This window comes from Eulemur rufifrons, chromosome 7 (genome assembly GCF_041146395.1).
Source record: "Eulemur rufifrons isolate Redbay chromosome 7, OSU_ERuf_1, whole genome shotgun sequence".
NCBI classification, from domain to species: Eukaryota; Metazoa; Chordata; class Mammalia; order Primates; family Lemuridae; genus Eulemur; species Eulemur rufifrons.
The window spans coordinates 26,738,761-26,759,248 of NC_090989.1; positions in this window are offsets into that span (position 1 = coordinate 26,738,761).

The window sequence follows — 20,488 nt, forward strand, 5'->3', positions numbered from 1 at the left end:
CTAGTATTTTATTGAAAATTTTTGCATCTATATTCATGAGGGAAATTGGTCTGTAGTTCTCTACTTTTGTTGCGTCCTTTCCTGGTTTTGGTATCAATGTTATATTGGCTTGGTAGAACGTGTTGGGGAGAATTCCATCCTTCTCAATATTGGAGAATATTTTATGTAGGATGGGCACCAGTTCTTCTTTGTATGTATGGTAAAATTCAGGTGTGAACCCATCTAGACCAGGGCTTTTCTTTTTGAGAAGGTTTTTTATTGCTGTTTTGATTTCAGTTCTTGATATTGGTCTGTTCAGGTACTCTATTTCTTCCTGGTTGAACCTGGGAAGACTATGTGTTTCTAAAAGTTTGTCCATTTCCTCCACATTCTCCAGTTTGTGTGCATAAAGATTTTTGTAGAATTCATAGATGATATCTTGTATCTCTGTGGCATCGGTTGTGATTTCTCCTTTCATGTTCTTAATGGAGGTTATTAGAGATTTTACTTTTGTGCTCTTGGTTAGCCTAGCCAGAGGTGTGTCTATTTTGTTTATCTTTTCAAAGAACCAACTTTTTGTTTTATTAATTCCCCTTATAGTTTCTTTGTTGTCCTTTTCATTTACTTCTGATTTGATCTTAGTAATTTCTCATCTTCTGCTGGGTTTGGGGTCGTTCTGTTCTTCTTTCTCCAGCTCTTTGAGTCTATTCATTGGGTTGTCTATTTGCAGGTTTTCTGTCTTTTTGATATAGGCATTTATAGATATGAATTTTCCTCTCAGGACTGCTTTAGCTGCATCCCATAGATTTTGATAAGTTGTATCTCCATTGTCATTTAATTCACCTAATTTTTGACAAAGCAGGAAAGAATATACTCTGGGGACAAGAATCCCTATTCAATAAATGGTGCTGGGAGAATTGGTTAGCCACATGTAGAAGACTGAAACAGGACCCACAGCTTTCACCTCTCACAAAAATCAAATCACGGTGGATAACAGACTTAAACCTTAGGCGTGATACAATTAGAATTCTAGAAGAAAAAGTAGGAAAGACTCTTACAGACATTGGCCTAGGCAAAGAATTTATGAAGAAGACCCCTAAGGCAATCACAGCAGCAACAAAAATAAATGAATGGGATATGATTAAATTAAAAAGCTTCTACACAGCCAAAGAAACAGTCATGAGAATAAACAGACCACCTACAGAATGGGAAAAAATTTTTGCATACTACACATCAGATAAAGGACTGATAACAAGAATCTATTTAGAACTCAGGAAAATCAGCAAGAAAAAATCAAACAACCCTATCAAAAAGTGGGCAAATGACATGAATAGAAATTTCTCAAAAGAAGATATAAGAATGACTAACAAACATATGAAAAAATGCTCAACATCCCTAATCATCAGAGAAATGCAAATCAAAACCACAATGAGATATCACTTAACCCCAATGAGAATGGCCTTTATCAAAAAATCCCAAAACAACACATGTTGGCGTGGATGTGGAGAGACAGGAACACTCATACACTGCTGGTGGGACTGCAAACTAGTGCAACCCCTGTGGAAAGCATTATGGAGGTATCTTAAACAGATTCAAGTAGACCTGCCATTTGACCCAGCAATCCCATTACTGGGCATGTACTCAAAGGAAAAAAAGTCATTCTATAACAAAGACACATGTACCTGAATGTTTACAGCAGCACAATTCACAGTGGCAAAGATGTGGAAACAATCCAAATGCCCATCAATACATGATTGGATTAATAAGCTGTCATATATGTATACCATGGAATATTACTCAGCTATAAGAAATAATGAAGATATGACATCTCTATGGTTCTCCTGGAGAGAGTTGGAGCCCATTATATTAAGTGAAGTATCCCAAGAATGGAAAAACAAGCATCACATGTACTCATCAAAAAATTGGTTTCCCTGAACATCACCTAAATACACATCTAGGAACGACACCAATAGGATATCAGACTGAGGCGGGGGGTGGGGGGAGGGGATGGGTGTATGCCCACACAATGAGTGCATTGCGCACCGTTTGGGGAATGGTAACACTTGAAGGTGCTCACTCGGGAAGGGAGGGTGAGAAGGGGTGGGATATATGCCTACATAATGGGTGCAACGTGCAATGTCTGGGGAACGGACACGCCTGGAGCTTTGACTTGGGGGGAAAGGTGGTACATGGGCAACATCTGTAACCTGAAATTCTGTATCCCCCATAATAATAAGATGAAATAAAAAAAAAAGAAGTATTTTTTCGTGAAAGGTTGCAATGGCCTTTGAGTAAGGTTGTGGTTTTTGCAGTTTTTTGTGATAGCTCTTGTGAGTAGGTATTTGCGCATGAGAATGCTCCTTTTATGGCCTTCCTCAGCTCTACATGTCAGATTTTTTAACACAAGTGACTCCATTTTATTTATGACAGTTTTAGAAAACTGAGTCCCTTAATATTGTCTGGAGGAAAGGTTATCTGTCAATATACCCCAAACAAGATGAACAAAGAAACACATACCTAGAAATATTGTACTGAAAATGGAAACATCAAAGAAATATTAATATAGTTCTCTTTTATCCATGGCTTTACATTCTGAGATTTCAGTTACCCACTATCAACCATAGCCTGAAAATATTAAATACAAAATTCCAGAAATAAACAATTCATAAGTTTTAAACTATGTGCTGTTCTGAGTGTAATGAAATCTTGCACCATCTGGCTCCATCCCACCCAGGACATGAATCATCCCTTAGTCCAGTGTAACCATGCTGTACACTACCCAACCATTAGTCACTTAGTAGCCCTCTTGTTTACCAGATCAACTGTCCCAGTATCTCAGTGCTTGTGTTCAAGTAACGCTTATTTGGCTTAATTCAGGTATGGCAAAGAGAAGCTATAAAATGCTTCCTTTAAGTGAAAAGGTGGAAGTTCTCAACTTAAGGAAAGAAAAACAATTGTATTTTAAGGCTGCTAAGATTTATGGTAACAATGAATCTTTGTGAAATTATGAAGAAGGAAAAAATTCATGCTAGTTTTGCTGTTGCATCTCAAACTTCACAAGTTACAACTGTAGTATATGATAAGTGCTTAGTTAAGGCAGAAATGACATTACATTTGTGGTAGAAGAATGTTCCAGTTGATGGCAATTGGGTTTGGTACTATTTGAAGTCTCAGGCATCCACTGGGGGTCTTGGAATGAATCCCTCCATGGATAAGAAGGGATTACTGTAAAAACATCTTGAAATCATTAGAGAGAAAAGACAGGCTACCTAGAAAGGCATAATAGACTGATTAATGACAGCTTGATAAAAGATTAATAATAGAATTTCAACAGTAACAAAGGAACCAAGAAAACAGTGGAAAAATCTTAAAGTGTTGAGAGAAAATACTTATCAACCAAGAATTTTGTATCCAGCAAAACTCTATTTCTAGAGCAAGTGTGAAGTAAAGGTGTCAGAAAGCAGACCTTGGAAAGTTTATCACCTCACTATCACTAAAGGAACTTCAGCGGTACCTTAGTAAGAAGAAAACTGATTAAAAGAGGACAGTTAGAACATACGAACTATTGAAAAAAATGATGAATACATATGTAAATATAAAACTTGTCTGTATAAGTTAAATACCTAATTTTGGTTGGTACAAAAAGAACAGAGCTAAAATACTGGATGCCTGGAGTACATGAGTTGCAATTGTATTTTGAGCCAATTGCCAAGTATTAAATTTGAACATACACTTTTAAGTTAGATTCTACCCAAGGCTACAGTGAAGACCTAGTTGAGGATGTCAATTAAAAGACATAACCAAGAAAACTACTTTTTGTTATAAAGTATATTTATTTTCATTTGACAAGTCAATGAAGCAATCGATTAAGCCAACAAGCTATGATAGTTGAAAGACAGGGAAGGGAGGCACTACCTTATGCCTATAATTTTGCCAGACATTCTATATCCTTTGGCTGTTTATTCCCAGCTGATCTTTTGTTCACAAGTATTCTTTAACCCAAGCAGTGTTAGGTCACAGTAATCTCACTTAACTATTTGCAGCAAGATCAGAGTACTCCAGAGAGAGGCAGGGAGTACAATGTTGTCCTTGTCTGGAGGGTGGCAGGCTAGGCATTATATGCTTAACTAGGAACCTGGGCATATTTGATATGTCTATTGGTTCAAATTAACTTATAAATGTCTTTAGACTTGGAGTAAATAGGGTGTATAAAACAGATGCTACTTGTTTAAAAAGTAAATGTCTAACAGGTATTTATCAGTATCAGTTTTTCCAGAAGTCTCCAGATTAGCCAATCAGAAGGTTTCCATTAATGATAGAGGAAGATGCTAACAGAGGACACACCTCTCATTAAGCAGCTGTAAAACTTAGACATAATACAAAAAGAGCATGAATGGAAGCAGACAGACTCTGCTTGTCTCAGATGGGGAATACACCCTTCAGGGACAGTTGTGGAGTAGTATAAAGCAAGCACCTATTTCCACATCTTAGCGTGGAGTTAACTGCAGTCTATGAGGCCACCCAGTAGTGTGTGGGGTAATTGTGAAAAATCACACTGTATTTCTGGCTGGGGGAGCCAGAAAACTGATGCTAGGAAAATACCATTGAAGTGAGGAAAAAAAATCCTGAAAGGGAAAGGGCCAAAGAACTCCATACTCACATCTCTAACCCTGGAACAGATGAAAAATGGCTCCCTCCTCTCAAATATTCTTCTGCACAAATTCCAGCAACCTCAGCCTCTGTGCTCAATCTCTGTCTTCTCAAGTCAGCAAGACCGCCATGCTCTGCTTGTGTTCCTTTCTGCAAGAGAGTAAGGATTTCTCAGGTCTTTCAGGGGCATCCCACAGTCATGCCCAAGTGTGTGGGCTTCTAGATCCCCAGCAATACGTCAGAGCTTTCTTAAAACCCCATAGGGACATCTCATTCTGTAATTAGGTAGTCTTCCAGTGCTTTCAAATATTAATAGATAAATGTACTTTATTTTGCACATTTATTTGTTGTTATTCACAGAGTACTGTTCTGAAAAAAACTGATTGTACTATTTCCAGAAACAAATACTCCATACAAGATTTTCCTTTAATGTTTTGGGGACAGTCTGTTATTTGCCCTAACTAGCATTGCCAGCTCAGTCACCTGGATGTTAAATAATGGACGCTTATTGTTTTTTCTCAAATGACCTGGACATAGGACCTTTCCCACTGAGCAAGTTCAGAATCAGTTCAATAAACACTGTGAACTGGGCTTCTCCAGGGAACTGGAAGACAGGTCCAATAGGAACAATTACCTGGAGACAGAGCTGTTTGGGGAGCATCAGGCCCATTCTGCCTCCTTCAGTGGTTGTTAGATGGCTGGTTTTCAAGGCTACCAAGAACTGGGATAAGGAGTTGCAAACAGGGCAAGTAAAAATGCCATAAAGCTGCTCTTCTTACTGAGATTCAGTCATTTTTCCTGAATAAACACTCTTCAGATTATCACAAGCCTTTGGTTAATTTCCAGAGTTCTGAAAAAGTTCAATTGTTTTTTTCCAGTGGTTCCATTATTTTTATGGAAGAACAGATTTTCAGAGGTCCTTACTCTACCATTCTAGAAATGCTGCTTCTCCATGTATTTATTTTGCTCTTCACTCTTTCTTACACCTCTGTCATTTGAGATCACTTTCCTTCAGCCTGAAGTGTAATATCATTTCATATTTTCTTTGGTGTGAGTCTTCCGATGGCAAAATCCTTCAGATATTTTTGTTTAAAAATGACTGTAATTAAACTGTTTAAATTAAACTGTATTAAATTAAACTGTAAATTAAACTGTTTAAAAATGACTGCATTTTCAAAGAATATATTTGCTGGAAATTAAATTATATATTTAATATTTTCTTTCAGCAACCCAAATATATCATTAGTCTTTTATGATTTATCATAAGAAGTCAGTTACCTGACTTCTTATTTTGCTTCTTTTGAGCTATTCTGCCTTTTATTCTCTGGTTGCTTTTAAAATTTTTTCATTTTTGCTTTTCTCTGTAGTTTATGTTGTACCTGAAGATGATTTTCTTTGTGCATGTCCTGCTTAGAGTTTGTGGTGCCTTTCAAACATGTCCATTGATCTCTGTCACTAGTTTTGAAAGATTCTTAGCTACTACTTCTTCAAGTATTGTTTCTCTCCTACCCTCTTCTCTCTTCTCCTTTTGGTACTCCAATTACATGTATGTTTGTCCTTTTTATTAAATCTCATGTTTTTTAATATCCTTTCTGTAAATAAAATATTATTTTACTCTGGGAGGCCGAGGCGGGTGGATCGCTCGAGGTCAGGAGTTTGAGACCAGCCTGAGCAAGAGCGAGACCCTGTCTCTACTAAAAATAGAAAGAAATTATATGGTCAATTAAAATATGTATATAGAAAAAATTAGCCGGGCATGGTGGCTCATGCCTGTAGTTCCAGCTACTTGGGAGGCTGAGGCAGTAGGATTGCTTAAGCCCAGGAGTTTGAGGTTGCTGTGAGCTAGGCTGACGCCAGGGCACTCACTCTAGCCTGGGCAACAAAGCGAGACTCTGTCTAAAAAAAACCAATTATTTTGTTTGTGCTTTAATCTGGAGATTTCTTCTAACCTGTCCTGTAATTCACAGTGCTCACTGCAGCCATCTATTCTGCAGTTAAATCCATTCACAATGTTCTTAAGTAACTGTATTTTTAGTTCTCCAAGCTCCATTCAGTTCTTTTTTACTTTACAGTGATCTGATGAAATTTTTCTCTCACCATGTAGTTCCTTTAACCTATTGATCACACTAATTTTAAAATGTACTTTTGATCTTCATCTCCCATGTATCTTTTTCTAATGATGTTTTGTCATTTTAATTCAGTCATGTTTTCTCTTATGCTAGTTTTTGTTTGCTTTGTTTGGTTAGCTTGAGTACAGGATATAATATGTAAGGTTAGAGGAGCCCCTATCAGGGTCTGCATGATGTATCTTTGCCCACAGAGCATTTACTTTTATTCTGGGAGGCAGCTCAGCAAGGGGTACTAACAATGCCAGTACACATTATTCTCGTCAGTCATTGAAATGATGTAAACATGGGCTTTAGTCCTTTCCAGTGCTGGTCTATTTCTGTTTACCCTAATTTTTAGAGTGTAACCCTTCAAGGTGTCAGCAAAAGGTGTTTTCCAAGGCCTCTCATCATAGATGGGTCCTGAACTCCAATTTTTGTTCTTCTCCAGCCTCTTGGCCCCATGATCAGCCTAATTAAGCATTGTTCGGCTTTCCCACCTCTGAGCTGCCTCTTTAGGAATCAGTAAATGCATTGAGAAGAAAAGCAGCATCTGATGCTGAGATTATCTTCCAGGCTTCCAATCTTTCCTGTATTCAAGCCTCTCAAATCCTCTATCTTGATTACTTAGTTTTCCAATGGCTTCAAATAGATATTTGTACTTTATTTTGTACATTTGCTGTTTTGTTTGTTTGGTTTTTTTTACAGAGAGTATTGCTCTGAAGCAACTGATTACACCATTTCCAGAAATAAAAACTCCACTCAAAATTTTAGTACTTGACCCTGGGTTTCTGAATCTGATTTCTAGAATTTGTTTTGTTTTTTTTTACTCAAGGAAAAGTTGTTTCCCACCAGAGGATATAATTGAGATTTTTATGAAATTCAAAGAAAAGAATACCACATCACAATGGTGGCTTCCTGATGCCATGACAGACAACCTTGATTAGCCTCAACTGTGGTGCTTGCTAAAGGTGTAGAGTCTTAGGCTCTAACTTGAACCTGCTGACCCAATCTGTTTGCAGTGCCCCAGAAGTACATTCTACAAAGCTTTTCTTTAATTTTTAGGCAAAGGAAAGACTGAGAACATTTGCACCAAGAGAAGAAACCAAAAAGAAGATCCAAATATTGACTAGGATATTAGTTTACTACGGCTGCTATAACAAACTACATACTGGGTGGATTAAACAATGGATGTTTATTTTCTCACAATTTTGGAGTCTAAAAGTCCAAGATCATGGTGCCTGCAGGGTTGGTTTCTTCTGAGGCCTCTCTTCTTGGCTGGCAGATTGGTTACCTTTTCCTTGAGTCTTCACATGGTCTTCTCTCTCTATATGTTGATTTCTAAATTTTCTCCTCCTATATGGTCACTCGTCATATTGCCTTAGGGCCCATCCTAATGACTTTAATTTAATTACCTCTTTGAAGATCCTATTTCCAAATAGTCACATTCTGAGGTACTGAGGGTTATAACTTAAAATATGAATTTGGGGTGGGGGCACAAGTCAGCTTATAAGACCTGAGGTAATGGATCTTGGCTCTCAGGAAGAAATGTCATTATTTCCATACATTGGAGGCCATTAGAATTTAGAGTTAAGCCCAGAGAGCATTCAGAAAATGATTCTTCAAACTACTACACTCAGTGATTAAGTGAAGAGACAACTTTCCCAGGGAATGTCAATCTTATTGCTAAAGTCTCTAAGACTGCCATATGTCCTGTTCTTTCAAAGGTGTAGGTGTTCAACATTTCCCTGAATTTAATGAGGTATCTCAGAAATTTTTGAAAACTATCTTTTTAAAACTTAACATTATCTCAACTTAATTTCTTAATTTTTAGAAAATATAAAGTAAAAAATGCATTTACTTCTTTAATACAGTTTTAAAAATGAGTGATATATTTGTAACTTTATTTTTATTTTATTTATTTATTTTTGAGACAGAGTCTCACTCTGTTGCCTGGGCTAGAGTGCTGTGGCATCAGCCTAGCTCACAGCAACCTCAAACTCCTGGGCTCAAGCAATCCTCCTGCCTCAGCTTCCCGAGTAGCTGGGACTACAGGCATGTGCCACTATGCCCGGCTAATTTTTTTAATATATATTTTTAGTTGTCCAGCTAATTTTTTTCTTTTCTTTTCTTTTCTTTTTTTTTTTTTTTTAGTAAAGACAGGGTCTCGCTCTTGCTCAGGCTGGTCTTGAACTCCTGAGCTCAAACGATCTGACCGCCTCGGCCTCCCAGAGTGCTAGGATTACAGGCGTGAGCCACTGCACCTGGCCATAACTTTTTAAAAAGAATTTATACCATTCCCTTAAAGATCAATCCATGGAGAGTATAGATCTTCAGATTATTGACTGCTGAAGTATCACAGGCAATGAATTACCAAAGGAGTATTAAATAAATCTCACAATGCAGACACCTAATCTCTGGAGTATAGGGAGAGTTCAAGGAGAAGTTAATTATTTAAAGTTACATAGCAACACATTTATTCAACATGCACTTACCAAATGGTACTGTATATTTTGTCTAATTTAAAATAGGCATTTCAGTGGTTACAAAACAGAAACCAAAAAACCACTAATGCATGGACCCTACTCTCAAAGGGCTTATAATCTAGCTGGGAAGATACTGAAAACATGGAATGTTTCATGGAATGTTGGGAGTCATCCTTGCACAGAGGTCATACTACTCTCTGAGAGAACTATCTGAGCCATGCATTGTATTGTGAAAGTAAACATAAAGATTACTGAAATTTAAGGGAGAAAAATTAAGACTACATTCAACTCCACTTGAAATAGCTGAATTTCCATCAACATTAATCATTTATGATGTAGATAGTTGAAAAGAGTAGCCAAAAGTAGAAAACATTTTTAAATACAGAATAAAGGTTACAACAATTATGGCAGGTCCTACAGTTCTGCTTGACTTCCAAGACAAGTACAGTTTCTTTTTCATACGGCTCCATAAAAAAAAAAAAAAAAAAATCATGGGAAAAATCTTCTGTAAACAATTTGGCCATCTGGTTCTTTTGACTAATTGTGTAGTTGTATATTATTCTAGAGAGGAATAAAACACTGTCACTTAGTACATACTTTCTAGTAAAAATGTGAAGAAACATATAAAGAATTAAGGTGTTCATAACTGTGTCATGTTAGAATAAAAAGCAGCTTTTAAAATGAAAGTATATATATTTGAGCAAATATTAGCACTTTCTTCTTTTTCCACATATATATATAAAAACTATTCCCTAAATACAGTATTATGACACCACCTACTGGGAATTCTGAAGACAACAATCAAGTTTTCTCAATATAACTAACTATCCTTTCTTCAACTATATGCATTTTTTACATTACCAAAAAAGCGATCAAAATAATGACCAACATACTGATGATGGCATAGAGAGATTTGACAACTTATTAGTAAATTTTCATTTAGGGAAGCCTCTAGTTGACCTATTTATCTTTGCTGTTTTGGGCACTATTAAACAGGATGATCATACCTAGATGAACTAGTTTGGCTAGTTTGAAATTGATAATAGACTTGTTTATTAAGCCGAATACTTTTACTAACCTATAATGAGAGGTAATTCCTTGCAAGATGAATTTTGTTCTATTTTTGCATCAATATACTGGAGAAGCCTAATCACAGCAGATTGGGTAAACGTGTGGCACAGGCTGGTTCTCTGGAAGCAGAGATCAGTCAGCACCTGTGGAAAGAATGGGAAAAGTAGGATTGGGTAGGGAGAGTCCAGTTGTGATTATCAAAGCTGTGGTCAGCCCAGTGGAGGACTCTGGGGCATAAACGGTTCTGCATGGAGCCAAAATGGCCTGATCTTTAATTCATGCATCCAAGGGCCCCTGATGTGGGGGACCCCAGGAAAAGCAAGCCCTTGAGTGACCCTCTGCAACTGAGGCAGATCCTGAAGGACCTGCCAGCAACAAGTGCTTGTTTGAAAGGGGATCTGGGAGACTCCTCTCTAAATCCAACTCAACATGGGATTAGAGAGATGATACAAAGATAATTTCAGGCCACATTTTTGGGAAGATTTATTAATTTGATAAACACAATCATATCTATCATACTATTTCTTCCAATTCTCCTTTCCAAAATTCTTCATTCCCTATGCATGCATAACTGCCATTAAAGTTGAGGCAAATTCTTTTAAACATCCCCATCTGAAAGGATTCTGTATGCTAATTTCTACATATTTTATATTTACCTCTTGGCCATGGCTTATATAAAGACAACTAAGACACCATGTTCCTCAAGTCTAATACTTTTCATTTTTCATTTTCAACTTTTCTGGGTATAAGTAGCTTGACTCACCAAAGATTTGAATTTGTTATTACCAGGTTCCTGCTATCACTATCAACCTGGAGCCACTTCAAAATATAAAGTTCTCATCTGGAGATTTTTCAGATTATCTATGCAATGTCAATTCCAGCCTCAAACCCACATATCCAGATACTCAGCTTGTGGTTGTGAATTGTTCCCTCCATCCAGAGTAAACCATGAAAAAGACAAGTTTATTTACTGTCTTCCTTGGGGAGAAGGTTTTCTCCCTTTTTCCTGATGATTTTGCCTTTTGCATGGGCCTTTAGACTTTATGTTTTTCCCCTGCTTACTGGCCTAAATTAAGTTTGTGGGCCCAAAGATCCAGTTTACAGTGGGAGAAAGAAGCTAGTAAATATTTTTTTAAATGTAAAATTATGTAAGAAAGTTAATATTTACTTATAAGAAAAAAATTACAAAAATGTGATAAATATCATTAAATCCAGTCATCTCTATAATTTTTTTGTACATTTTGTCTGCATCCCTTTGTATGCTACCAGTTTTGTAATATTAATATTTTCTATGGGGAGACTAGAAAAGTAATTTATTCTTTCTTTTAACACAGTTGATCAAAATGGATTCAGGCTTTCTTGATTCTTGGCCATTGAGAATATTATTTACTTTCTTCTTAGCTGTCTGAAATGGATACATTAAAACTGTTTTAATATTTAATCCAACCTTGTAAGTATCTGGTTAATGGGAGTGTTTTCTAGCTGTGTGGGCAGCCATGTTGCTGGACAAAGAAGTCCCCACTGAACTCTTGAAGTCACTTCAACATGCCTTTGTCCCCAGCACTCTGAAACAACCCTTGTCAACATTGCCTACTCTTTTGTCCTCATTTTACTCAGAAGCACTTCACATAGGTGTCCACTTTCTACTTTCAGAGAAATTCTCTCTTGGACTAAGAGACACCACCAGACTTTCCTATTTCATTTGATATTCTCTATTTCTTTTGCAGGTTTTGCCTCCGGCATAGAGCCTGTTAATGTTCCTCAGAACTCAGTCCTAGGCCCTCCTCTCTTCTTTCTAAATCATCTTATTACATAATATTATGAATTCCCTTGGCTATAAATGTATCTTAGAGCTGATGATTTATATTTAACTTTATATCTCTGGGAGGTAATTATACTCTAAGCTCTGAATTTATAACTTCAATTGCAAACTTATATACAACAATTAAAACACAAAAATTATATGAAATTAGAAGTCCAGCAACTCCCAGATGTTCCTTTCAAATTCCTCCCTCCTAGAAGTAACCACTATCCTGACTTATATGGTCATCCTTTCCTTGATTTTTTAATTTAGTTTTACCATCCACGAATTCTTTTATACTTTGGAACATTAAATAAATGGAATTATACTCTATATTCTTTTGTCTTGTTCTTTCACATTTCACCCAGGTGGATGATATATGGAACTATGATTGCACATTTTTTTTTTTTTTTTTTTTTGAGACAGGTCTTGCTCTGTCTCCTGGGCTAGAGTACAGTGGCATCATCATCGCTCATTGCAGCCTCCAACTTCTGGGCTCAAGTGATCTTCCTGCCTCTGCCTCCTGAATAGCTGGAACTACAGACGCCACCACCAAGCCCAGCTAATTTTTCTAATTTTTGTAGAGATGGGGTCTCATTCTTGCTAAGGCTGGTCTCAAAATCCTGGCCTCAAGTGATCTTCCTACCTTGGCATCCCAAAGTGCTACGATTACAGGAATGAGCCACCATGATTGGCCTGGTTTGCAACTTTTGATTGCTACATAGTACTCCATTAGATGAATATAGTACAATTTATCAGTTCGTGGTTGATGGACACGTGGTTTGGTTTGTTTTTGCTATATGAACAAGATTCTGAAGAACATTTTGTACCTATAAAATGATACACATGTACGCAAATTATCTTTGGGAAAAGTACTTAGGAATTGCTGAATAATGTACTTATAACTCCAGATTTTTTAAAGTAACACTAAACACTTTTCCAGAGTGGTTGCATTAATTACCCACCCACCAGTATGAATGTTCACGTTGCTACACACAAATCTGCACCAACATTTGGTACTGAGAATGGTTAAATTTTTTTGTCAATTTTATGTGTGTTTGGTGGTATTTTCTTGTGGCTTAAATTTGCATTTTCTTGATTACTAATATGCGTGAGCACCTTTCCACGTTTATCAATCACTTGGATTTGTTTTTATTTTGTCAAGTGCCTGTTCAAGCCTACTTTATTATTGGATTATCAGGCATTTTTATGTTGGTTTAAATACATGTATGTACATGTTTTTTCCCTCTTTGTGGCTTTCTTAACTGCCCACATCTTCTACACCTGCCAGTCTTTCAAAAACATTGTAGTTCCTTATAGTTTGGCTCCATCCACTTGTATTTTAGGGCTTTATGAAAATGTCTTGTAGTGTAATTTTGTTGAACAAGATGTCTATGGGTTTTTCTTTAGCTTATTTATTCTATGAAACTGGGGACATTTCAGAAAGGATATCATAATTACCTTACCCGAGCCTTAAGTCCACTCTTTATGTCATTTTGCTATCAGTGCACTGTCCTCTTGCATGTTGTAAATATCTTCTCCCACTAAATTGTCTTGTCTTTTTGCCCTCTTTAGGGAATCTTTTGATGGACAGAATTCCTAATGTAATGTTGGTTATATTTATCAAATATTTCCATCATATTTAATTATTTCTGTGTGAAGAAATCCACTGTTATTCCAAGATCTTAAAGACAATTCCTTATGCTAGCTTGTAAAAGATTTATAGATTTCTGAGATTTCATGGAACAGCTGGTATCTGAATAATTTTCCTGCCATCAGTAACCACAAAAATAAATATAAAGCAACTCTTTTCAGTGTTTGGACAATGGATAACATGAGGATGGAATACTTGAGAGCAGTGAAACACACCAGTTAAGCTTTCTTCCTGGAGACATTTTCAAACTTATGGAGCAAGGGAAGTGCAACCCAAAAAGCAGTTATCGTACATGGTGAAATTTCCAGACTAATAAAGGGATACTGAATTTTCAAACTGCTACCTTAGATAATTTTTATTTTTCTAAGAAATTTTCTAAATTTCCAAGATGTTACAATTATGAAAAATGATCTCCATCAATTTTTAAAATAATCAAAATTTTAGTACTTGCTAGTCCAAATTTTAAGGTAATTCTACGTGTTAATCTTGATGTGTGAATACAGTATAATTTTTGTAATTACTGCAAAGGTAAATTAGTATTTTATTTCCTTACATTTAAGCACATCAGCACCCAAAAAAAGGGCCAGGAAGAAAATTTAGCTATTTTTCACTTAAAATATATTACTTATGCTAACATAAATGTTATATAGGCATATCATTTTTCAATTAATATTTTTCAATAAAAGTTTTCAATTTGTTTCAATTTCTAAAATGGTAAATATCAAGACATGTAAACTGCCCAGACAAAAATTCTTTAAAGCCTTTAATAATTTTTGAGTGTGAAGAGGTCCTAAGACCAAACATTTTGAGAGCTGACACCAATACTATTCAATTAAAAAACATTTTTATAAAGGGGAAGAAAAAAGGAGCTCATTTAGAAACATTATAAAAACACATTTAGATACCTAGGACTAAAGAAAAATGAAAATTTTAAAACTCTATTGAGGGACATATGAATCTATTAATAACAGGACAAACAATATTGTTTTTGGATTGGAATACTTAATGTTGTAAAGGTGCTATAATTTCTCTATATGTCCTATATAATGTCCCATGCCCTATGTAGCCTATATAATCAGAATGCCAATGGAATTTATATTTGAAAGAAGATTAAATAATTTTAAAATTTATCTGTAAAGTAGTACAGAAAATTCTGAAAGAAAATGAGTAATAAGGGTATATGTGTTGGGGAGTAATACTTGACCTATTAGACACGAAACTGTATATTAGTTATAAAACAAGTATTTTAAAGCAATGTTCAAATAATATGAAGCAATGGTGACTAGATTACTGATAGTTGAACAGACAAGATAAATGGAACTAAAGTGTTCATAAATATCAAAAATAAAAATTATCTAGTGAAGGCTACATTTTAAATCAATGGGTGAGATGAGGAATTATCTTGTAAGTAGTACTATGACAACTGGATAAGATTGGCAAAAAATGTTGAATCTTTACCTCATTACTTACATAATTAAGACTGACATAAAAAATGAAATCATAAAAATATCAGGAGAAAACATGGGTCAGTATTTTTATAATCTTGGCCAGGCAAAATTGTTTCTAAACATTACACTGTAAGCAGAAATTATAAAACAGGTCAATAGATTTGATTACAATGAAAATTGTCATAAAGCAATAAGGAAGCATAAAATAAAGGACATAAGAAAAAATATCGCAGTGTAATAAGGATTAATAATTCCTAATATGAGGACCTGCAAATTGATGGACATGAACACCCAAAAGAAAAAACGTTAATGTATAAATCATTAACTACACAAGAAATAGTAATACAAACAGCCAATTAACACTGAAATACATTCTCACTAAAAATAATGCAAAGAAAACAATAAACTTTTGGCTGTCACTGAAAAATATTAAAGGCTGACAATATTCTGTGTCTTGTGCACTATTGGTGGCAGTGTAAACTGGAACAGCTTTGGTAAAGGGCAGTTTGCCAATCTAGCTCAAAAATTTAAATCTGCACACTCACTGACCCAGACAGAAATTATACATTTAGAAATTCAATGGAAAGACAAAATGCATAAAATATACAGACATATGTAGCGGCCTAAACTATATGTGCACAAATTAATATAGTCTCTTTATAATCAAATACTGTATAGCAGTTAAGAGAGGTAGTTTATAAACACTTGAAAATATGTCTACGTTTACTGTGGGTTTTTTTTTTTTTTGGAAACAGTCTCGCTCTGTTGCCCCAGATTGCAGTGCCATCACCATAGCTCACTACAACCTCAAACTGGGCTCAAGGGATCCTCCTACCTCAGGCTCCCGAGTAGCTGGGACGACAGGGCACATGCCGCGATGCCCACTAATTTTTCTATTTTTAGTAGAGATGGGGTCTCAAATTGCTCAGGCTGGTCTCAAACTCCTGAGCTCAAGCAATCCTCCTGTCTCACCTCCCAGAGTGCTAGGATTACAGGTGTCAGCCACTGTGCCCAGTCTGTTGTGAAATTTTTATGGTATCACTTTGATACAGTTTTGTATGTATACGTGCACGTGCATAGGAAGATATCCAGAGGCATCAACATAAGAGTTAACAGTGCCTAACTCTGGATATATAGATGGATCTGGGTGTGTTATTACTTTTGTTTCATTACTTATATATATTTTATGTACATACCACCTGACAGACTGTTGGCATGTGGTAAGCACTCAATAAATGTGTGAATGAATAGATGGGCATGAATTCCTGATGATATGCATACCCTTTGCATCTTATAAAGCATTAAATAGCAGCATTAAAGTCTCATTTCATAGAAAAGAGCAACAAGATTTCAATCAGAACTAGTACACTTACTCTTGAGGCCTCAGAGAGTCTCTACAAATTCCTGAATATCTGGAGTTTTAGGGATCAACACCTTTGGATAAAAAGGAATCTTTGAAGGAATCCAGGGCCCTGGTTCTTTACCTACTGTCTCTCAGCTCCAGTTCCACCCTTCTATGCTCTGCTCTGTGATGCTGGGGCTGGGACCCAGCAATTGACTGCTGTTTTCCTATTGGGTTAGGAAGACAAATAGGAAGTGCTCAGGGGAAGCTGGAAGGTAGGAAGAGGAAAACAAGATAAACTTCTTTGTCTTTGCTTGCACAGCCGTATCAGTGTGGATCTAATAATGGCAGTTGATCCATTCCACTACTTCCAGAACTTCTAGAACTGTCTGGCTCAGAATTGCCAAGACCAGTAGTAGTTGGTGATGAACTTTCTCAGAGGTCTGAGTACCAACATCTGCTGCCCATTTTTTTGGTGCTCCAAGGCTCTGGTAACCCCACTTATTCCTCCTTTGTCCCTCCAAACCCCAGGACTAGCAGCTGTATCCTGCAGTTATGATCTCTGGGTTACCCTCTAATGCCTCTGTATCCGTATCTCCTCTGTTGAAATAGGGTGGCCTTTCCTGATTGGAGACATGCTGATAAGAGGTACTTGTGGAAGAACATAGTAAAGTTGTTAATGGCAGGATTAAGACAGAGAGACATGTGCATAGAGGGAAATAAAACTCAATGGAAATTAAATAGGAGGGAGGGGGAGAAGGGGATGGGCGAAAACCTTCCTAAGGGCACAATGAACACTATCTGGGTGATGGGCACACTTATAACCATCCCTCAAGCATATCAAAGGGATCCATGTAACCAAAAATATTTTACCCCTGTAATACTTTGAAATAAATAAATTTAAAAAAAGAGACGTAAATGCTAAAGGCCAATTTATTAAGTTGGCACTTTGGAAGGTGTTTGAATGTTAAAGGGATGTTAACACAGAAAGACGTCTACATCAGCAAGGGTCTGGACAGCTCTGTCCGGGGGAACTTCCTGTGATAAACATGTTGTCCAATTTGGTAACTAATAATCACATGTGGCTATCAAGCATTTAATGTAGTTAGTATGACTAAGTCACAGAATTTTTAATTTCATTTGATTTATACTTAAATAGCTAGTGGCTACTATATTAGTGCAGGTCTCGGGTGACTAGAAGGCAAGAGAAACTCGAGAATGTACCTCTATTAAGTTGCCAGATATTTTAATGGGGGCTGGGGTTACAAAAACAAGAGATACAATCTCTCTAAAGGAGCTCAGTCCAGCAGTGGAAGACAGTCATGTAAAACTAACCACTTAGGCCATTCTGCCAAAAGCATGGAAGATGGATTTTAGTGGTAAGATCAAAGAAGAGAGACTACTCAGGGACAAATCTATAGTCCAAATTCAGAGATGACAGACCTCATCAGCCACAGTAGTAAGAAGTATTAAAAAATCTGACTTGTTGACACTTGGTAATCAATGGGAAATAAAAGTAGAATTGAGAATAATTCCTCCTCAATTCTGGATTATATCATTCCCTCACGGGAATATAAGAGAATCAGATTTGGGAAAAAGTGATGAATTCTGCTTGGATGTGCAAAGTTTAAAGGACCTATGAAATATTCAAATATATATGTTGAAAAAACAACTAGAAATATTAATATATATTAGTCTAGAACTCACAAGGGAAGTTTGATTAGACAACACTGACTTGTGAATGATCTAGGCAGTATGGGAAGACAAACTAGTAGACGTGACCACCCAGTAAAGGCAAAAAAAAAAAAAGGGGCGAAGTACCATACCTTGATCAAGAAATCTAAGAAGTAGAAAGAAAAGGAAATGACTAAGATACAGGTACAAAGGAGATTCGCCCACAGAGGCCTGTCTCAGGAAGCTACTATCCTGAAAGTCAGAAGCAGGAGTAATCAACACTGACAAATTATAAAAAGGGCTGACAATTGCTGACTAGTATGTGGCAGATATTTTCTAAACATTTTATATGAAACCCATTTAATCTTTAAAAGAATCCTCTAAGGTAGCTCATACTGCAATGCCCATTTTATAGCTGAAGAAACTGAGGCACAGAAAAGTTAAATTACTTACTGAAGGTCAACACACAATGAGTAAACAGCAGAGCAAGCATCTGCACCCAGGCAGTTTGGTTCCAAAGCCTGCACTCTTAACCATTCAGAAGAGAGAGGGAAATCCAATAAGGATTAAAAAAATATTTGTGTGCAGCTCTGGCTAGAGCATATGCTAAAATGGGCATGCTTTATGGCTGAGGAGACATAATTTTAAGCTCCTTGCCCTTTCCTGTGAAATACAGTAAAGCAAAAAGAAAATTCCTCCACCCTACTTTAGCTAAGGCTCAATTACAGTCTCTCAGGATAGAGCCACAGGTAATTCTTAGATAAACTGAAATTGGAAGAGGAGCTATCTAAACCAAGTGTTCTTGATCCAATTCTCATATTAAAACCTTTTCAGAATACACGATAGGACCTAGACACTTTAAAAAGAAAAAAAAAATAAGTTTCTCATATGCTTCTGATGCACAACCAGGGTTAAGAACACACTGGTCTAGCTCTAGATTATAAAACAAGCAAGACAACTATTTGCTATGGGACAAACATGTTGTATAGGTTAATCTATGGTGAAAAAGTGAGCTTTTAGGATTACTTTTGTAGAAGAGCAAACATGCCCCCAAAATAATGGATGTATTTTTTTAATTAAAAGTTCATTTTATACTACATTTTGATTCTATTTTCTTCATAACATTGGGTTATCAATAATGTCCACTCCCTTATTACATCCTGGTTAATAATTAACTGTAAAATTTATAGGTACTGTCCCCAATTTTCTTGGCAAGGCAAAAAAACAAAACAAAACAAAAACATCCAGTGTTATAGAAGTTGGCATTGAATAGGAGGTTGAGGGTGGTAGTGAAGATCTGAAATACCCATTGACAACTGTACAGGGAATAAGGATATTTGAAATCTCGGTGTGTTTGCATATGTGCATTCAATTGTATATGCTTCCCTCAATCGTGACTGATTTATTTTTATTATTTTATTATCAGTGCTATGTTATCCATTTTATTATTTTTATTGTAAGCTGCTCCTATCAAAGCTAATTAGAAAAAGTAGGAACTGGAGGCTGGAAAGTACAGGGGGAAGAGAGAGAGAGGATACGTAAAATAGATGGTACTTCATTTTTGTAAAAACAATGACTTTCTCCCTTTCCACACTCCCCACTCCAAAAAAAACCCACCACCATTTATGTATGTATATGCTCCATAAGGTTATCCAAACATAGAAAAATATGTGGCCACGATGGTTAACAGCCGCACCTCTAGATTGGGGGTAGAGAGGAGAATGAAAAAAGGACATGGAATAGGTAACAATAAAATCACTAGCAAAATAAAAGCATATCCATGATGTAATGTTAGGTGAAATGGATGAAATAAACACATGACCAAAGAACAGTTGTCAATATGAACTATTTCCATGCATTTAACAAAAATTTGTTCAATGAAAGTCCTGAACTGATTAGATGCATGCATACATAGTAAGCAATTTCTACTGGGATTGCTACAATTTTAATATAGTTTTTGAGAATAAAAAAGTAGAAGAAAATAAAGCAGATGTAAGAGCAGAGCTATACATATTTGCACTATATCTTGAGGCAAAAGAGATGACACTAACAATCATACCCTTGTCTCTAGAAAGGAGGTATATAAACTGGGCTATCACATATTGATATAGGCTGAATTGCTCCCAAAATTCATACGTTGAAGCTCTAACCCCCAATGTGACTGTATGGAAATAGGGCCTTTCAAGCGATAACTAAGGTTAACTGAGGTAATAAGGGTTGGCCCTAATCTAATATGACCAGGGTCCTGATAAAGAAGAGACATCAGGGATACTGCACA